Raw genomic sequence first — 19,122 nt, forward strand, 5'->3', positions numbered from 1 at the left:
AGTGATTAATCCATCCCTGGGAGGAGGTACAGAAATCAGAGGCCAGCATAGCTTGGCTTTCTGCCGAATCAGCAATTAAAATCTCTTTAAAAATCCTGACATCTAATCTACTCATTTTACAGCATCCTTCACACCCTTAACACACCTTGAATTGTTTGCTTACACAGAGAAGGATTTACATATATTTTCCCAGAATGGGCTGTGAGAGATTGGATTTTAGGTTTTTAGAAGCACTAAGTGGGTGCTGTGTGTAGCGATTGAGCCAAGTCAGAAGTCACAAAACACAATTGCAAAGCTGAGGTATGTTTGCTTTACAAGAGACTTGTTCGAGTTTGAGAATGTTAAAGTGGCAGTTGTCACTGTATTTACATCCTAATCTACAACCCAGACTGAGGTTGAGGGAGAAGGGGGAAGGATAATCACAGAAACCGGGGTTGGGTGAGTGGAAGAGAAGAGAAGGATGGGAGTAAAACCTTGTGGATCTCTCAGAGAGAACTCCGTGACTATGGGGATCTGTGTTCATGATTGGGAGTGGTCTCAAGCCTCCCATATCAGCAGCTGTCTCTGGGCCACAACTCAAGGGGTCCAGCATTTCATTAAAGCCTCAATTATTCCAGAGGTTGCCAGCACTATTTCCTCCATTTAAAAATGTGTGGGAGGATTTTTCTGAGTATCATATTCAGGAGGGGAATTTTTAAAACATGCCTCAGTCATTATTAACAGTGTGATGTATTCTGTGTTTCAAAACAAGTTAATTACAGAGGTTGTAGTTCACAACCTTTGGATCTAACTTCTGTTGTTCAATAATTAAAGTGAGCTGGACACAGCAATGACATTATCACATATGGGAAAATGGATGGGAAAATGGCACCCGTTAAGGTGCATCTTGGCAGGAAATCTCTGGTCCAAGTTCCCACTGCGTGAGAATTCTGCTAGAAATGGGTATAAGCATTTTAAAAAGGGTATATATTACCTTTGGTGTGTGGTTTATGCATAATAAATATGTGTATCTATGTTTATATGTCTATGATCTATGCTCAGCCACAATCACACTGAATGGCAGGATAGGCTTGAGAGGGCAGGCCGCCTACTTCTGCTCCTATTGTGTTCTTACAGGGAGTATAATTTCCACACAAGTGTCTCATTTGTTGATGTTATTTGTCTAGAAATTGGATCTATTTGTGTCTGATTTTTGAAGTAAGCCACACATAAAGATGAATTAAATTGGCTCAGTCATCAAAGACAAAGGGCAGTGATGGAGGCAAGTTTTTCTGACTGGAGATCTTCACCAGCGATATTCCCCAGGGACCGTTGTTGTTTTGTGATAAATGATCTGGATGAAAATATAGATGGTTTTTGTAGTAAATTTACAGATGAAATGAAAATTGGTGGGAGTTGTGGATAATAAGGAAGGTTGTTAAAGGATATAGATCAGTTGGAAATCTGAGTGGAGAAATGGCAGATGGCATTTAATCCAGACAAGTATGAGTTGTTGTACTTTGGGAGGTCAGCTACAAGAGGATAGCTCAGGATCCTCAGGAGCATTAACATACAGTGGAATCTTGAGGTTCAGGTCCGAAGATTGTTGAAAGTAGCAACACAAGTGGGTAAGCCGGTAGAGATGGCAAATGCTATACTTGCCCTCATCAGTCAGAAAATTAAGTATGAAAGTTGGGAAGTCATATTCCAGCTGCATAACACTTTAGTTAGGTCACATTTGGAGTGTTGTGTCAACTTCTTGTTGCCACACCTCTTAACTCAAATTCAGTTATCATTTCCCATCTTTGCACGTGATGACTTCACTGTCATTTGTAGCTTGGTTTCAGTATTTAACAATAGCTTGGGTCAAAATGTCATGTTCTGTGACCTCTGTAAGTAACTCACAACAAAATGAGGAGTTCATCATGATGAAATTAGTGAATTCTGTTCACATTAAAGTGTACTGACTGGGAACACTACTTTTACCTGTTAAACAAAACAACTTCTTATTTTAAAAAAAATCAGAAATACAGGCTACTGGCAGCCCCTGGTAGAGCTAGCTCAACAACTGCTTCACCTGTGGGCTGATGTTGTTCTGAAAGGGCACTACTGGCATGTTCTATTTGTCAGGGCAGTCTTCCAGAGAGAGGTGCACAATTAACCCCCTTCCACCTACCCTCTCTCCCCTCCACCCCACCATTCTTAGTGATGTCTCTTTCGAAGCCCATACCTGGTAATTGAGGTTCCTACTGTACCTTGAGCAAGGATCATACAGTGAGACGTTGGCCACGTTCACTATCACTGGAGAGTCTTTCCAATCCCTTCAAGGAAAGTGTAAGTCTTCTCCTACACACCTAATTACAAGGCTCACCCAAATCTGGTGATTTAGTTGCTTGGTGGAGACTATGATCGTTAGCTTCTGGTGAAATATGTGCAGGAACCTTATTGAGGCTCAGCATGAACTAAACTCTTCCCCTTCTCACTGCTCTCCATGAGAAGAATGATGTTTATTACTTGGCAACTTGATTTACTTTAAAAAACATCCTTCCAAAATTCACTTAAAACTTTACCAACCAAGCCCCACAGATAGCCTAGCAAGACCTGTTTCATGAAGGCACTATGTAGACACAGTAACCAAAAGCTTTAAATTTAGGAACAAAACATGTAAAATGAAACTCAGTTGAAATGTTCCAAACAGGATTATTGAGGCTTGAGGTCACCAGTCTTCTTGCTCCAGTTGTTGGTGCTATTGGATTGCATGGGCACATAATATGAGAGGATGTCATGACCATAAGGAAGCTCAACCATCTGGAACATGCCCTATTTTCATTACTACCATCAGGGAGGAGGTGCAGGAGTGTGAAGACCCACACTCAACGATTCACCATAAGATTTTTGAATTGCCCATGAACCCTTGAACTTTACCTCATTATTCCTATATTTTGAATTATTTAGTTATTTTGTAATTTATAGTAATTTTATGCCTTTTATGTACTGCTGCTGCAAGACAGGTTTCACATCATATAAATCAGCGATAATAAAACCAATTCTGATTCAATGTCATTCTGATACTGATGGTCAGCAGAACAATTCAGAACTAGCCAAGACATCCCAACTGCAAAACCCTCAGTAGAATAGATACCATGTCAGGAATAATCCACCTGATATATTATCTGGGTAGTATAACTATGATTCCTGTCCAGGACATTCTATTGAGAATCGTATGTCTGAAAATTTTAGCTGAAGAAAGAATTACTAATACAGTACTTGTTAAAAGAAAAATGGAGAATTACTTGATAGAGAAAAAAATAGGTAAAATATAAAGAAAAACACATAGGTAGAAGATAGTAAGTATACTGAATGAAAAAAAATCAGACAACCAGCATGGGATCATGTCTGAGTGGGGGATGGGTGGGGCAATGGAAGTAAATGAGCAACTCCTGTCATTGGGAGAACATAGGGGCCACGGGCTGTCTATACAATCTCCTGAACTGCAACTTCTTGGCCAATTCTATTGAAATTTTTATCTGAAAGCAACTTGAAGCTTCCTCAATCAATGATGGCTTTAATATGATGGTTATCTCTCTTCCTCAGTAACATACTGTGATTTTATTTCCATCTTTAGGTAAACAAAATTCCCAAACCGAACCACAGAGCTCCCTCTCATGTCTCTGCTGCTGCAGCGTGGCTGGATACCCGTATTTCCTCCAGCTCCTGCTGGTACCTGCAGCCCTGCTCATGTTCCCTCCCATAGCTAGAACTCCAGCCGCCATTCAGAAACAATTCACACAATCTGTCTGGATTCAAGAGAAGGATTGTGCCTTTATTTCAATCATTATCATGAAGTCAGGTCACAACTACAGTTATTGGGGAGACACAAAAACAAACTACATGTTGCTGTTCTGGAGAGTAAGCCAGGAGGGGCAAAATAAATACCCAAAGTCTCAGTCTAACAGAACTGAGATTCCCTGAAGTCATTATCCCATAGGTTTATGAAAGAATTTGGCTAAAAAAAGGATCAAAAATAGAATCTGTTCATCGTTGCTTACATTTTCCTGACTTGTTCTTACTAGTGGCTTTCTCCTGACGTAGATAGGCATTAGATACTGTAAATTTGTCCCTCAAAATTCTCACTGTAACATCCCGATATACCTCATAATCCTCTCAATTATATCCAATGAGTAACACTAACACTCTGAAACACCCTACCTTCTTCAGTGTAAACACACTCCAGTATACCCTACGTTCCTCACTCACAGTGACGTTCTGATATACTCAAGCTCATCACTGTAACATTCCGATATATGCAACACCTCTCATTGTCTCACTCTGACCTATCCCATGTCTTTCACTGTATCCTCTTATATATTTCATAGTAACAGTCAGATATAGCACTCACATCCAACCTCCTTCACAAAATACTCTAAAGTAATTTATACCTCTCCCTTACAGTAAAACTGATGTATTTACTGCTCTCACTGTAATACTGAATTTTCCTATATTAGCTCACTGTAATACATTTCATTAAAATAATGATACATGCACCCATTGTTTTTGCCCCTATTCTCTCACACTAACACTGACACATGTCTCCCCTCACCATGACAGTCTTGCACATCTGATACAGTGCCATTCTGATATAGCCTGTTCTTCTCACTGTAACACACACCTCAGCCTCAAATATTTACAGAGACCCCAAATTCTCATTTTCTGCATAAGCAGGAGGCTGCAGTGGTTCGTCAGCAGCCTGAGAGCGGCAGTGAGAACTTCACAGGAGGCTAATAGCCCTGAGCTACCGTTAATATCTCCTTGACGACCATCATGCAGTGACCTAAGAAGCTGATGCCTTCTATCAGCTTGAAGCTACTGCCGTTATTTAATCCCTGACATAATGATTGATTAACTCCAGAGGAAACTTGATGCAGAGCAGACAGGAGTTAAGGCCAGTGCCAATGTCAAAGTATCAGAGAAACCATGCCCAACTAAATGCAAAAAAAAAACAAATCATGAAGAATTGTCTGCATGGGACAACATTTTCCCCATACGAGCCAGTTGTGTAGGTTTTGCTTCAGAAGGAGAAAAATCAGACAAGCATCCAAATTCCAAATACTGTACTATAATCTCTGCTGTGGAACTAACCTATAATTGTCAATTCCAAGGTTGCTGTCTCTTGCTGTCCCATCAAAGACAATGTTGGAGCTGTACTCTGGCCTTAGTCAACAACCTTGGAGCTGATTCTGACAAAGTTGAAACCCCAAGTTGCTGTTTGTAGAAGTGCACCTGAGTGAGGGTCAAAGTTGAAAAGTGAGAAGGGAGAAACAATAGGAGTGAAATGCTGAACAAGTAGCTAGTGAAACGTTCTCAGTGAAGCCAGGAACACCACAATATGCAATAACATTTTATTAACCCTATTCTATTTGCTTTGAGAAGATTCAGGGTGATTTCACACGTAGTTAGTGCTTGCTGGCTACAGTCACTCTCTCTACGTCATCCTTGAATCCACATCTTTCTAGTTATTCTATTAATCCATGCCTCCCTACCTGATCCACAAAGAAATGCTTCCATGTCAGACATGTTAGATATTCTAACAATTTGCAATGAGAAATCTAGTACCTTCAGTGCCAATGGTTATTGTGTGACCTTTTCTGTTGTGTCATCCTAAAGTCAGTTGACGTCTGGCATGGGCAGTTGACATTTCCTTAGATTCAGAGTTGACCACAGAGGAGCTGAAGGTGAAAATATACCCATTTTTGGGTAATGTTAGACCTGGAAATGTTTAATAGACATAGTGAGAAGAAAGAAGTAATACAGTCTGCTGCCAAGTACAAAATTCTTCACCGCATCATCTTGTAGGGAAAGGAAGAGAAGATGTCTTTTGCTGTAATTAATGAATTGTAAAGCTGTTTAAAAGCACCTCAGGGGAAACAAGGCCACACCAGAGCAATACTGACTGCTGCACTGTCACAGGTCCCTGCTTTCAGATAAGATGGTGAACTGAGGCTCATCTATCCTCACAATTATAACTGAAATACTTGTGATTTAAATATAGTAAAGACACTTTGCACAAAGCACATCAAATAAAATTAGCACTAAGACACATTATTCTCCAGTTGTGGGTAAATAGCCCCATTGCCTTTTGGGCAGCCTCGGGAGAGACGAAGGTTATGGGAGTAAACCCAGACATAAATCCTGAAGTGGAGCCCCTAAGTGGGCTGGGCATCACTGGACATCCTTCTGACAGCTGCTGCTGCCAAGCTGGTGCCAAATGTATTGCTTTATAAGCTTTTCTTTGGACTGCACAGGTGAGGCTGAGAGGGGGATCTTGAAGACTGGACATCCCAGGATCTCCACACCTTCTGCCCAGGCTTGTGCCCTGGAGAGGTCACTCCAGTATAGGCACTTCATTGTCCTTCAAGACAGATGGATGCCATCATCATCAAGCCACATCGGGACCGAGAATGGAAAGAAGTAGAGGGAGCGCAGTGAAGGTTTACAAAGTTGATTACTGGGCATGTCCAGGTGGTCTCATTCTTACAGGGTTTGATGTTTCCTGGACAGTGATATGTAGAGCGTGGCATCATATTCTCAACTTTTAAGAATGGTCAATTAAGGACAGAGAGGAGAAGAAATTTTCTCACCAAAAGAATGGTTAAATTCTGAGATTCTCCCTTTGAGAGGTTCAGTCTCTGAACACATTCAAGGCAAAGACTGATAGACCTTTAGGCATTGAAAGCCAAGGGATTTGGTCTGGCTGCAGGAAAATGGCTCTGAGGTAAAAGGTTAACCTTGATTTAATAATTGCTGTGCCACAGACACTGTGTGGGGTCTGTGTCCTACTCATACTTACATTGTTGATGTTCTCACATATGACATGAAATTTAGGTATAGAATTTCAGCTAAGAGCCTGAGCAAAGGGAGTAACAGATTCTAGTTCTGAAAAGGGTCTCCAATTTGAGATGTTGAGTATGTTTCTATTTTCACAGATGCTGCTTGGCCTCCTGAGTGTTTCCAGCATTTTCTTTTCATATTTCAGATTTCCAGCATTTGCAGTTTTTTTTTCATATATTCCTGGACCCCACAGTTGAGAAAAAATTTCATGATACTGAAGAGACTAGAACAGGAAGCAGCAAAGATATCTTGGAAGGTTTCAGGTTGGAAGAGATAAAAATGATTGTGAGGGAGCTAGGCACTAGAAGATGTATAGTTTGTACCCTGGCTGAAAGCCGGTATTTGTCTGCAGGCTCAGGATAATGGACACATGATATAACGTGAGTTAGGACTGGGTAGCAATGTATTGGTTGATAGGGGGAAGAACAAGGGAGGTTAGTAATGTGTTAGAACAGTAACATTTAGAAATGATGAGGGCTTAAAGGACACAATGGATCATTTGAGAAAAATTATGGCTGTTCTTCCTAGTGACCTAGACCAATACCTAAATGATAAGTGATCTGATCTTTATCACATTGTTGCATTTACGACCTTACTGGTTATAAATAGGCTGCACTATTTTTAAAATTACAATGACTGCACTTCAAAAGTACTTTGAAGACTTTAATATTCTTTAAGACATGCTAAGATAATGAAACATGCTATTTAAATATGATTCCCCCTATCTTTTAATATAGGGAGTATTTCTAAACTACATCTACAGTGAGAGAAGCTATGGATGTTTTAAGCTTTCTGTTGAGCAAGTCAGGTAGTGTTAACAGTGTGAAACTTTCCCTGCTGTGACAGGGATTATTAACTCGGTCAAAAAGGCATGTATGTTTTCTTTGTAATCTTTTAGGCAGGGATCAAACAATAGAGAGTCCCAATTATGTTCTGGTACAGTAACTGCCTCATTTATTACCAGCCCCTGCCAGATCCATTGCCAAACTCCTGATTCCAGGCTCTAGCCGTCTGACCTGAAACCCTCTGTGAATGAGATAAATGAACACCACCTTGTCAGTTTCTGTCATGGGACAGGCCAACCAATTATAGAAGAATGAAACTCAGCTAAGTCAGTTGCCACAATCCTCAAATCCAGTTAGGGTAAAGCTGATTAGCCAAGCGCGGAGGGGTCAGCTGTACCTCATCCTCTGCACCCTACAGAGAGTCCCTGCATTATACCTTGCTTCTCACAGCTCTTTGTGAGACAATCAGCCTTTCACTAAATCTCCTAACCTGGTACAGTTTAATTCCATCTCAGTGAATACTTCGTAAGCCAATATCTCTGCTCAACAGAAAGATACTGAAATTCCAGAGTTGATTTCTGTCTCCAGCTGTTGGGCTAATCCCCTTCGTCTCTCTCCCTCCCTCTCTTTCTGTCTCTACCTCCCTCTCTCTCTTGCTCCTATGACTCTATCTTCCTGTCTCTTTCTTTATGTCTCTTCCCAACAAATGCACCCACATCTGTCTGTCTCTCTCACTCACACACACACATGCACCTCTGTCTCTCACTTAGGCACCTCTGTCTCTCTGTCTGTCTCACACACACAGACACATGTACGTTTACACACACACACCCTCCATATGTCTGTCCGTCTCTCTCTTTCTCTGTGTCAATTCTCAATGCTAGATCTTGGTTAAGCAGAATTACCGGTGGTGTTTCCAGTAATTCCTGTTCAGGAAAACCATCTGAATTGCTTGATGTAACATTAGCTAACTTGCCTCGCATTCGGCAGAGAATTGCTTGCTGGTGTGATATAAACAGAAAATGCTGGAAACACTCAGCAGGCCAAGCAGTATTGGTGGAAAGTGAAACAGAGTAAAGGTTTCTGATGTGACTCTTTGATGATGGATTGTTAACTTGAAACATGAACCGCTTCTTTGTCTAAGATGCTTACCTGAACTGCTCGGTGATTCTTGCATTTCTTATTTTTATTTCAGCTTTCCAGCATCTGCAGTTTCTTCTCATATTTTATTTTGCTTGCTGGTGTGGCTGTGTTGGATATTTGTAGCATCTTCATCTGTGGGACAGGAGATTGTGGGCTTGCTTCCCATTTCAGTCTTGAGCATAAAGTATGGACTTAGTGGTTCACTGACGTACTGGGACTCACTACACTATCTCAAGTGGCCCTAGATGAGACTTTAGACCATGGTCCCTGGAAAATGTAAAAGGCCCTTTGGTACCCTTTTATAAAAGAGGTGAGTGTTTTCCCCAGTGTTCTGACCAATGTATATTCCTTTCAAAAATATCACCCAAAGTCTCTCACCGCTGTATGTGGAATCTAGCTCTGCATGAACTGGCTTCTGAGTTTCCCACAGTGACCACACTTTACACAAACTGTAAGGATCTTGGGGGCATTCTGACACAAGAGATGAAGGTACAGTACATCTTCATTTTTTTTCAGCTGTGTGGCACAACACTCTCTGCTGGTTTTTAATGCAACTCTTGATCACGTTTCCTCTCACTTTCCGTTCCATGGCTAAATTAACCATGTAAATTCCTTACCTGAGCACAACGTACTTCTTCTAGTCCAATTTACATAATTAGGCAAATTTTACATGATTAGGTTTCCTGTGGGGTTGCAGCTAATAAGGTCATCCCAGAAAATTCACTCCATCAAAATAATAAATCATATGAAAATTTTGGAACTGAATTTCCTTTTGATATTGAAGCACTTGAAACTTGGGCAGATGCTGATACAGAGACTTAGGAGTGCATGATATATCTGAATGAAGGAACAGGCTCAAGGGCTGAATGGTCCTCTGTTATTATGTTTCTTCTGAGACAGATGGATAATTTAAATCAGCCTTTGTTTCAAAGTGCATTGCTTATTTTCTGCAGGTTTTTGTTTTCACTGAGAGCTGGCATTTAAGCATGAAAATATTTTAATGTAAAGGGCCACTTTGCTTTTGTGTGTTAATAAAACATTGCTATCCTCAGGCTGGTAATATAAAGGATGTCACCAAAGCATAATCTTTCTTCACTCTCTCAGTTTTGCTGTGTGCATGCTGGGCTTTTCACGGAGGTGGTAGCCCTACAGACCAACCCCATCCCCCCCCCCAATCCATCTCTCACCTCAACTTCCCACCACCCCGCTTGTACACTGGCCTTTATCAGGTCAACGTCTAATGGCTGGCCACAATCAAATTAATGCAGGGTAGTCAGAACAATTCCGGCAATACTGGCTGATACACTACCTCCTGCTGGGAGCAGGAATGTGTGTCTCACTTTCACCACAGTTGGTCTCTCTCTGTCTCCCTCACTCTGTTTTGCTGTGGGAACCATCACTCTTCCCTCCCCCAGCCCCTGGACTTACCCAGTTTGCAATAGAAGTTGCAGATCTTGCCTTTCTCTGTGTCTTTCTCAGTCACTTTCCTGCTTTTTATTCCTTCACTCTCCCAGTATTGTTTCTGCTGCTTCTCTCTCTCTCCCTCTCTCTCCCCCCCAACCCCAACCCCCCTGCTCCGCACCCCACCCTCCCCTCAGTCCTTTCCTGAGGTTAATTCTCCAATAATTCCTGAATTCCATCTGTGCTAGAAATGAATACAGCTCAGAAATTGATCTACGATGTTTAACACTCATTCTTTAAGCAACACTCTGAATGTAGCTCCTGTATGGCACTCTGGCATCAGTTTGTTAACCCTTTGCATTCTTCCAAACCTTTGCCTTTTTCCTTAATTATTGGTTATTTCTGTCCTCTCAAATAGTGATATCAATGTTTTCCTTTCATATACAGCAGTTTTTAAAACCTTGATTTGTAATTGTCTTTTATCTCTTTGTTCATCTCCTTTTCCTTATTTTACTCCAACTGTTTTATATTGATTTTGTCTTGTTCCTCTCCCTTTACTCTTTTGCTCTTGCCCGTATTTCTGCAGACCCCTGCTGGTTTAGGAACTTCATATTCTCTCTTTTGCTTCCTGATAGATCCTGCTCTCTGTCTCTGATCTATTTATGTGAAGTTTATTCCATAAGCTTTACTTTCTTGGGCATGGAAGGCCCCTTCAGCTGCTTGAGTTTGTGCTTGCTCAGAAAGCAATTCCATTCACCACTTACAATATTTTCCCTCCTTTCTATTCTCCCCACATACTTACCAACTTCCTTGGATTCAACCGCTTACCTACACCCTGGGGACCTTCCAATCCGCACATCTTTAAGATGAAGCAGGAAACCAGAGTACTGGGGGGGAAGGAAGGGGGAGCTTACAAAGTGACAGGGAGAACATGCAAACTCTGCACAGAAAGCGATGAAAGTCAAGACTGAAGCCAGGTTGCATGAACTGTGAGATAGCAGCTCTACCCGAAGCACCGCTGTGCTGCTCCTGCTTACCAGCATATGTACTGTTCAGTCCTCCTGGGCTGGAAATTTGGACAGACAGACCCTTTACTGAAGCAATTAGTTGAACTGAACTGTGTTTGCTTATTGATCCCTTCCTCCCTGTCTCTTTATAGTGACAGTAAAAAAAAGGTGTCAGCAGCTGATGGGCCTTACCTTGCAATCTATGCTCATTGATGGCTCTCTGAGCATTGTGTGGGATACTAGGATACCCAGTGGGAAAAGAAGCATTGGTGGATAGTTCACGAATCAAAGAGGCATGCATGCATTTGTATACTCAGTGGCCACTTTATTAGGTACAGGCATGTACAGCTAATCATCCAATTATGTGGCAACAACTCGATGCATAAAAGCATGCAGACGTGGTCAAGAAGTTCAGTTGTTGTTCAGACCAAACATCAGAATGGGGAAGAAATGTGATCTAAGTGACTTTGACCCTGCAAACAGAGTGGTCTGAGTATCTCAGAAACTACTGATGTCCTGAGGTTTGCATGCACAACAGTCTCTAGAGTTTTCAGAGAAAAGTGTGATAAACAAAAAAAAATCCAGTGAGTGGCAGTTCTGTGGGCGAAAACATTTTGTTAATAAGAAAGGTCAGAGGAGAATGGCCAGACTGGTTCAGGTTGACAGGAAGGCGACAGTAACATCAAATAACCATGCGCTACACCAGTGATATGCAGGAGAGCATCTCTGAATGCACAACATGTCGAACCTTGAAGTGGATGGGCTACAGCAGCAGAAGATCATGAACATACACTTGGTGGCCAGTTTATTAGGTACAGGAGGTAACTTATAAAGTGGTAACTGGGCATATAACATGAATACAACCTCAGGACATCTCAGATCATTTCACAGCCAAAGGAGTGAAACCATTGTTGTAAGAAAGACAATAAGTCAATCAATACAAAGGAAACCTGTGATCAACACTGTGGTAGTACATTTCAGGTATAACTGTTAATTGAGATACTTTGAGGATATCGCATGTTCTTCGGTATTGTGCCAAGGGTTTCCTCTTGGTTTAACTTTTAATCTGTCGAATAGCAATTTCAAAAGTGCAGCAGCTCCTCAGAACAACAATGGAGTTTCAATCTTGTTCTGTGCTTTGGTTACTGGAGCTAGCAACCTCCAGCTCAGATGAGAGAGGGCTTCTCACTGAGTGATAGTTATATTAAACAAACGCATGTCTGTGATTTTGGAATCAGGCACATGCCTAAAACTTACTGAAAAGTCATCTTCAGCTTAATTTCACAGTTATTTTACCTCTTTTTTAAAACTTTAGTGAACCTTAACTAATTATTTGAACTTGATAAATTGTGTATTTGACTTCTGTGCTTTTGCTTCAAAATAATCTTTATTTTAGCTATCAATAATTCTCCATCCTATCCTGCCACCAAACCCCTCATTTCCTCATAAGGGTGTCAGCTAAGGTTCAATTGGTTGCATTTTGTCTCTGAGTCAAAAGGTTCTGAGCTCAAATTCAGGGACGGTTACTTCGGCAGTACTAGCTGATATGCTATCTCCTGCTGGGAGCAGGAATGTGTGTCTCACTTTCACCACAGTTGGTCTCTCTCCATTTCCCTCACTCTGTTTTGCTGTGGGAACCATCACTCTTCCCTCCCCCAGCCCTCAGTCTTCAATGGTTTGTAATGGAAGTTGTAGCAAGATCTTGTCTTTCTCTTTGTCTACTCTTCCTTCATTTTGTTGTCTAACTCCGTCATGTTTCCGCTTTTTATTTCTTCACTTTCCCAGTATTCTGCTATTGTTTGCCCTGTGACCTTGTAAGTTAAGTGCAAAGATCTTGGCTGCATACCACTGCAGTACTGATAAAGTCTTTTGCTGATGGAGGTGCTGTAATGTTACAGTACTGTGCAAAAGTCTTACGCATATATACATAGCTAGGGTGCCCAAGACTTTTGCTCAGTACTCTATTTGCCAATGTGGAGCGGAGAGCGAGTTTGTAAATCTGGCGGGAGCAAAGGATGTTGGGAATGGCAAGAGTGGTGTGCTGAAGTAGGGGTGTGGGACAGGTGGCAGAGAAGGAGTGCCAGGGGTGGTGGGTGGCATGGGTGTAGAGACACCCAGTCCTGAGACACCAGGGAACATCACTTGATTCTAAACAATTGATTTATTGATCATTACAGAATATCTCTCTGGTGCTTCCTGCTCCCTTCCCTCTCCCTTACTCTTTTCCCAACCATGATTCCCCTCTCCCTGCCCCCTTTCCACTCTCAGTCCACAAAAGAGACCCATATCAGAATCAGATTTATCATCACTCACATACGTCATGAAGTTTGTTTTTTCTTGTGGCAGCAGTACAGTGCAATACATAAAATTACTACAGTACTGTGCAAGTGTCTTAGGCACCCTAGCTACGTACCTGTATATGTGCCTTGGAATTTTGTGCAGTACTTTAGATTAAGGTCCTGCCTCTTGTCTCAGATAGAAGTAAAAGATCCCATGGAATATTTTGAGCATCCATTGAGTTACTCTCAGTGCTGGGAGAAATATTTATTACCAGCCAATATTTATAAAACGTAGATTATGTGGTCGTTCTCAAATTGCTCTTTCTCGGAGCTTCTTGTGCATGATTCCATTACTGTGTTTTCTATATTCCAGTGGTGTCTCACTATATACCACTTTGGAAAGGTTTGGAAGAGACTTAATGGGCACCAAATGAATGCCTTTTACATTTAAGAGCCTGTGTGAATATGAACGAAGATGGGGACTGGCTCCTTTACACCTTCGTTCTCCTTTATGCTAGCATACTGGAAATGTCATTAAGCAGTCATGAGTCTTGAGTCTTGAAGGCAAGTCAGCAATTGGAGGTGTTGAAATTACACCTGAATCAATGCTCAACCTACACCCATACAAACATGGCCATTGGATAGACAACCACATTTGTATGTTATTTAGTTATTAACTTTGCTAGGATGGAGGTTCAGAGTAGTCAGGGAGGAAACCTCCAGATCACCATTAGTGATATCTCCCTCTAAATTTGACATGTGGCCATCAACAATAACAGATTCGGCTCTGCTCTGATGTCTCCCATAATTCATGAACATGATGCAAAGCTGGGCTGAAGGCAGGCTATGACTATGGACGCTTTTCTCACCTAAATCCATATCTTCAGCAAGAAATAAACATCGAGAAGTGAACATACCATTCCATGGTTCTCAGATGGGAGAGTGTAGACACTTTAAAAGAGTCCTTTGGCATCGTTGGTGGGAAAGTCACCCATGAATTCATTGCATTATACTTTGTGTCACTTATACTTATAGTCAGTATAAGTTTCTGGAGGATACTCTAATTCAATGACATTACTTCAATTACTTTACGTTAATTACTTTAATTCAAATCTCTTAAGGAAAAACATAGTGAATAACTGGAACAGTGATGTGGGAGATGCTCAGTGGTGAGACACTGGTGAAGTCTGTTTACAAAGTGCTGTGTTGTCCCAGCAACATCTGTCTGCACATTGCAATTCTCTCTCTCTCGGGAACCTTTAAGGGATTAAAGGTTACCAGTAGAAGGCAGGAATAATGAGCTTGAAGAAAGAATCAACCATGATTGAATGGCAGAGCAGATTCAATGGGCTGAATGGCATCATACTGCTCCTATATCTTTTGGTCTCTTATACCAATATACTGATGCTTCATTTTGCAGTGTAGAAGGATGTTACCATAGTCAGTATCATTGTCAGCCTCATTGTTCCTATCACCATCTCTGTTGCTGTCACTAGATCTGATCATGGTCACCATCAAGGTCACCTTTACAGTCACTACCATTACTTTATCACGTTTACTGTCACCTCCACCATCACTTTCACCTGTGATTGTTGCTGTTCCTTTCATTGTGACTATCAGTACCACTGCAAAGGGCACTATACCAGCATTTGACATTGCCACATCACTCTCTCTGTTAATTGCCACTGCCACGACCATTGTGATGTCATTACTATTTTCAGCATCAACTTCACTGTCAGAAAAGCCTAGTCCCTCAATTGCACAGTCCTGAAGTGAACTGAATCCTTCTCACTTTTTCTGTAGGTTACACCAACCAGATCAACAGAAGTGGAAGGCTGAATGACTATCACCTTACAAAGTTTAAATCGTTCTGCTGTGCTGACCCAGTCTCTTCACTTCAATGATTTCTTCCACCTGCTTCCTGAGAAACGCATGTGGCACTGGCGCTCTCATCAAAATTCTCCCAAATTCCATTCTGCTCTCCTCAGAGGCTGTTACACAATATTATTGTTGTTACAATGTAACAAAATTCTGTATATCATTAACACATTGTTGTCACGGTCACTTTCTCCCCCTCTTTAATCATAGGGTCACACTCACTAACTTCTCTAACAGCTTCTTGAAAACTTATACTTCCTCTAATTTACAGTCACTTTATACACTGTACCAAAGGCACCTCAAATCTCCCTCCTAACCCCTCTGCCAAAACTCCTTCCATTACTGTGTTCCTATGCACCTCCAGCATCCTCCCTTTAGTACCCCCTCAGTCTCTCTGATCTGACAATCCAATTACCGTCACCCACACCTACTCTAAACAGTAGATTGTACTAAAGAGCCCTTGATAAATACCTATTTTGGCTTCTTTCATCTATTACATACACCCAGTGGACACTATTCGGTATACCTGTTTATTAATGCAAATATCTCATCATGAGGCAGCAACTCAATGCATAAAAAGGTACAGACATGGTCAAGGGGTTCAGTTGTTGTTCAGACCAATTATGAGAATGGGGAAGAAATGTGATCTAAGTGACTTTGACCATGGAATGATTGTTGGTGCCAGACGGTTGGTTTGAGTATCTCAGAAACTGCTGATCTCCGGCGATTTTCACGCACAACAGTCTCTAGAGTCTCTACAGAAAATGGTGCATAGACAAGCAAAAAAAAAAATCCAGTCAGCAGCAGCTTTGTGGGCGAAAACGCCTTGTTAATGAAAGGTCAGAGAATGGCCAGACTGATTCAAGGTGACAGGAAAGCAACAGTAACTGAAATAACGACAGGATAAAACAGTGGTGTGCAGAAGAGCATCTCTGAACGCACACCATATCGAAGCTTGAAGTGAATGAGCTACAGCAGCAGAAGATCACGAACATGCAGTCAGTGGATACTTTATTAGATACAGGAGGTATCTAATAAATTGACCACTGAGTGTAGTCGTAGACGGCAACTCAAGAGTCCAAAAATCCTGAAAGTGACGCGATTCTCAAAGATTACAGAGTGAAGGGCATCTTGCTTGTAGTCTTACAGTGTCACAACATCGCCTGTTATCAATGGCTCAGTCCCTTTAAACTCCTCCTGAGCCCCTCATACTGTTGTGAGGATTCTTCCTCTTCCGTTGTTGCATAGTCCTGAAATTGGTCCATTAGGGGTAAATTGTTCTACAGAGGAAATTGCTGCTAAATGACTTTTTTCCAATAGTTGAACCAGATCTCATATCTGGCCGGCAATATTACTCAGCTGTAACCGTTCTATGTCCAGTAGCGCCGAGAGGCGATTTAAACGCTAACGCTCTGATACTTAGAGACAACCAACTGTTTCCCCGTCCACCCAACCATTCACCCATTTATTGTCATTTTGTCGACTAAATACCAAGGGATTTAACAGCCGTCTAAACAATACTCCTTAAACAAACACATATTAACAAGACTACATTGGGTTTAACTTCGGGCTTATAAATATACCTCCGTATTCAACATACTTATATTTACAGTCTGAAAGGGAAGGGCTGAGATTAACTTCACCATAAAACAGAAAATAAATTGGGGACTTACCAAGTTGGTCAGTCAGTAGCCTCCAACTGCATGCAAGCGCCACTTTCCTGAAACTTGGTCTGGATCCCGCCTCTTATGAGTTTGACGTGACTCTCAGATATTCCGCAATTCCCTTAATCCAGCTGCCGTCAGGCGGGACACTGTTAAATACAGCATTTACCGCTTTAATGAAGAACATCACAGCGAGGAAGTTAAAACACTCACTGGCTTTTCACTCGCCCGCTTGCAAACGGTGGCTCTGCAATAATTTATTGCCTTCACAGAGTAAGGGGTGAAAAACATTATTTCAGTCTATGCTGCTTTAAGAGAAAACAGATGTGGAGGCTGAACAAAGGCTACAGTTTTGCACTAAATTCATCATTAGCCACTTTAAATGTCGGTGAACCCAACTAAAGTTCACCCATAGCCAGACCAGAAAATCTACGGTTTCAATACCTCAGTTCTACCTGAGGAAAGGGCAGTTTGGCTCCAGCCGGGTCTGCCGAACCCTGAGCGGAGTCATCTCTCGTCCCACACCACCTCTCTCAACGTTCACACACATTTGGTCATTTCCACTCATTTGCTCTCCTCATTTTCCCTCTCCTCCCTTTATACACTTTTAATCACCCCTTTCGCGTGCGTTTCCTTCCCTCTCCTTCTTCAAACACCCTCTTCTCCCTCTATTCACTCACACCCCCTTCCCCCTTTAATCGCTTTCCTGGACCCTGTTATTCTCTCGTCCCATTATTCCCTCACCCTACTTTCTTCGCACGCCGTGTGGTAGGGTGCCCCTCCAGCCCTCTCACTCCTATCCGGTTTCTCAACTGAGAGAGAGAGCGCGCGCGTGTCCAGTCTCCTGCCCAAGTACCTCGGCGCCTCTCGGTCCCACTTCTTCCCATTACCGAACAGCCCCCAAAACTATTTACAATAAAAACCAGGAGTAAATAATGAAAAACACGCCCTTGTAAAATTACAGCAGGTTAAAGAAGCCCGAGTTATAATAACCTGCAGTGGACCGAGTCTGCTAGGCACGGCATGCTGAGGAGCTTACACTTTAGAAGATGCTGTTAACTACCTCGGGCAGCCGCTCGTGCAGTGCCAGCTGACACTAAAATTGTCCGCTCTATCCGTTCAACTGAATGTGGTTACGGTCCAGCCCACTGACTGTCAATCCTTTCTGTCCCGACTTGTCTGCTTTGATGATACATCATGGATTTGCATATTTGTGCGTATGCCTATCTGAAATGTGCGTGCCTCTGCGTTCATGTGTGCGTTCTGTCTGTGTGTGTGTGTGTGTGTATTCGTGCATGGGCGTTCGCCAGTTGTGAGGCATGCAGTGTGTGGATGCCTTGTGTGTGTGTCCGTGATGTACTGTGTATATGTGAGATAGACTGTACATGCTCTGCATGTACAGTGGGTAAGCAGTGTGTGTGAGGGTGTGTGTGACGATGTGCATGAGGGTGTATGGCAGAGGGCAGAACAGCAAGGGGTGTAAACAGGAAAAAAAATACCACAGAAGTAGAAACTATAAAGAAATGGAAAAGATAGAGGAAATGCTAGTGAAGGAGAGGAAAGGATGGGGAGAAACAAGGGAAACATGATGAAAGGTAGAGAAATTAAATCTGTAGGTGAAGAATCAGAGAACAAACAGCATCAGGATTGTAAGAAAGAAAATGTAACCAAACATGTTCTAAAACGGGACATCAGAGAAAGCAACCTGGGTTAAACAAAAGGAGAAAAAATGAGTTTTGAATATTAGAGCAAATGGAAAGGCAGAGAAGAATGGAAATAAAATCCAGAAGAGGAAAAAAAGAGCTAAGTTGAGAAATGTGGCATGGGAAAGAAACAAAAATAATTGAGGGTAAGATTAAGGTGGAGACAGTTGCAAGATTGACAGAGAAAGGAAAGAAATAAGGAAAAAAGACAGAGAGAGAGAGAGAGAGAGAGAGAGAAGGAAGCAGAAAAACAACATGAGAGAGAGGAAAAATGCTATCTCATTTAAAGAAACCTTTACTATTCTTGTCCACCCTATACCCTGATTGTATAGAACTGGCCCATACCAGGAATACCCTAATGTGTCCACTTTAATCGGCAAGCCATTGGGTACAAT

General features: G+C 41.8%; 1 protein-coding gene across 6 annotated transcripts in view; it reads right to left on the reverse strand.

Annotated features, from left to right (window-relative positions):
* The window catches only part of cdon (cell adhesion associated, oncogene regulated), a 147,154-nt gene extending 128,937 nt beyond the window's left edge, over positions 1-18,217 (reverse strand). For 4 of the 6 annotated variants that reach the window (XM_072238397.1, XM_072238396.1, XM_072238403.1 and 1 more), the window contains exons 1-2: positions 18,018-18,217; positions 17,034-17,173 (exon numbers count right to left, since the gene is read on the reverse strand). The gene's annotated coding sequence lies outside the window, so the exon portion shown is untranslated. The remainder of the gene's footprint in view (positions 1-17,033; positions 17,174-18,017) is intronic. The other 2 variants (XM_072238398.1, XM_072238400.1) reach the window with 2 other exon arrangements.
* Positions 18,218-19,122: the final 905 nt, after the last annotated feature.

This window comes from Mobula birostris, chromosome 20 (assembly GCF_030028105.1).
Source record: "Mobula birostris isolate sMobBir1 chromosome 20, sMobBir1.hap1, whole genome shotgun sequence".
Taxonomy (NCBI): Eukaryota; Metazoa; Chordata; class Chondrichthyes; order Myliobatiformes; family Myliobatidae; genus Mobula; species Mobula birostris.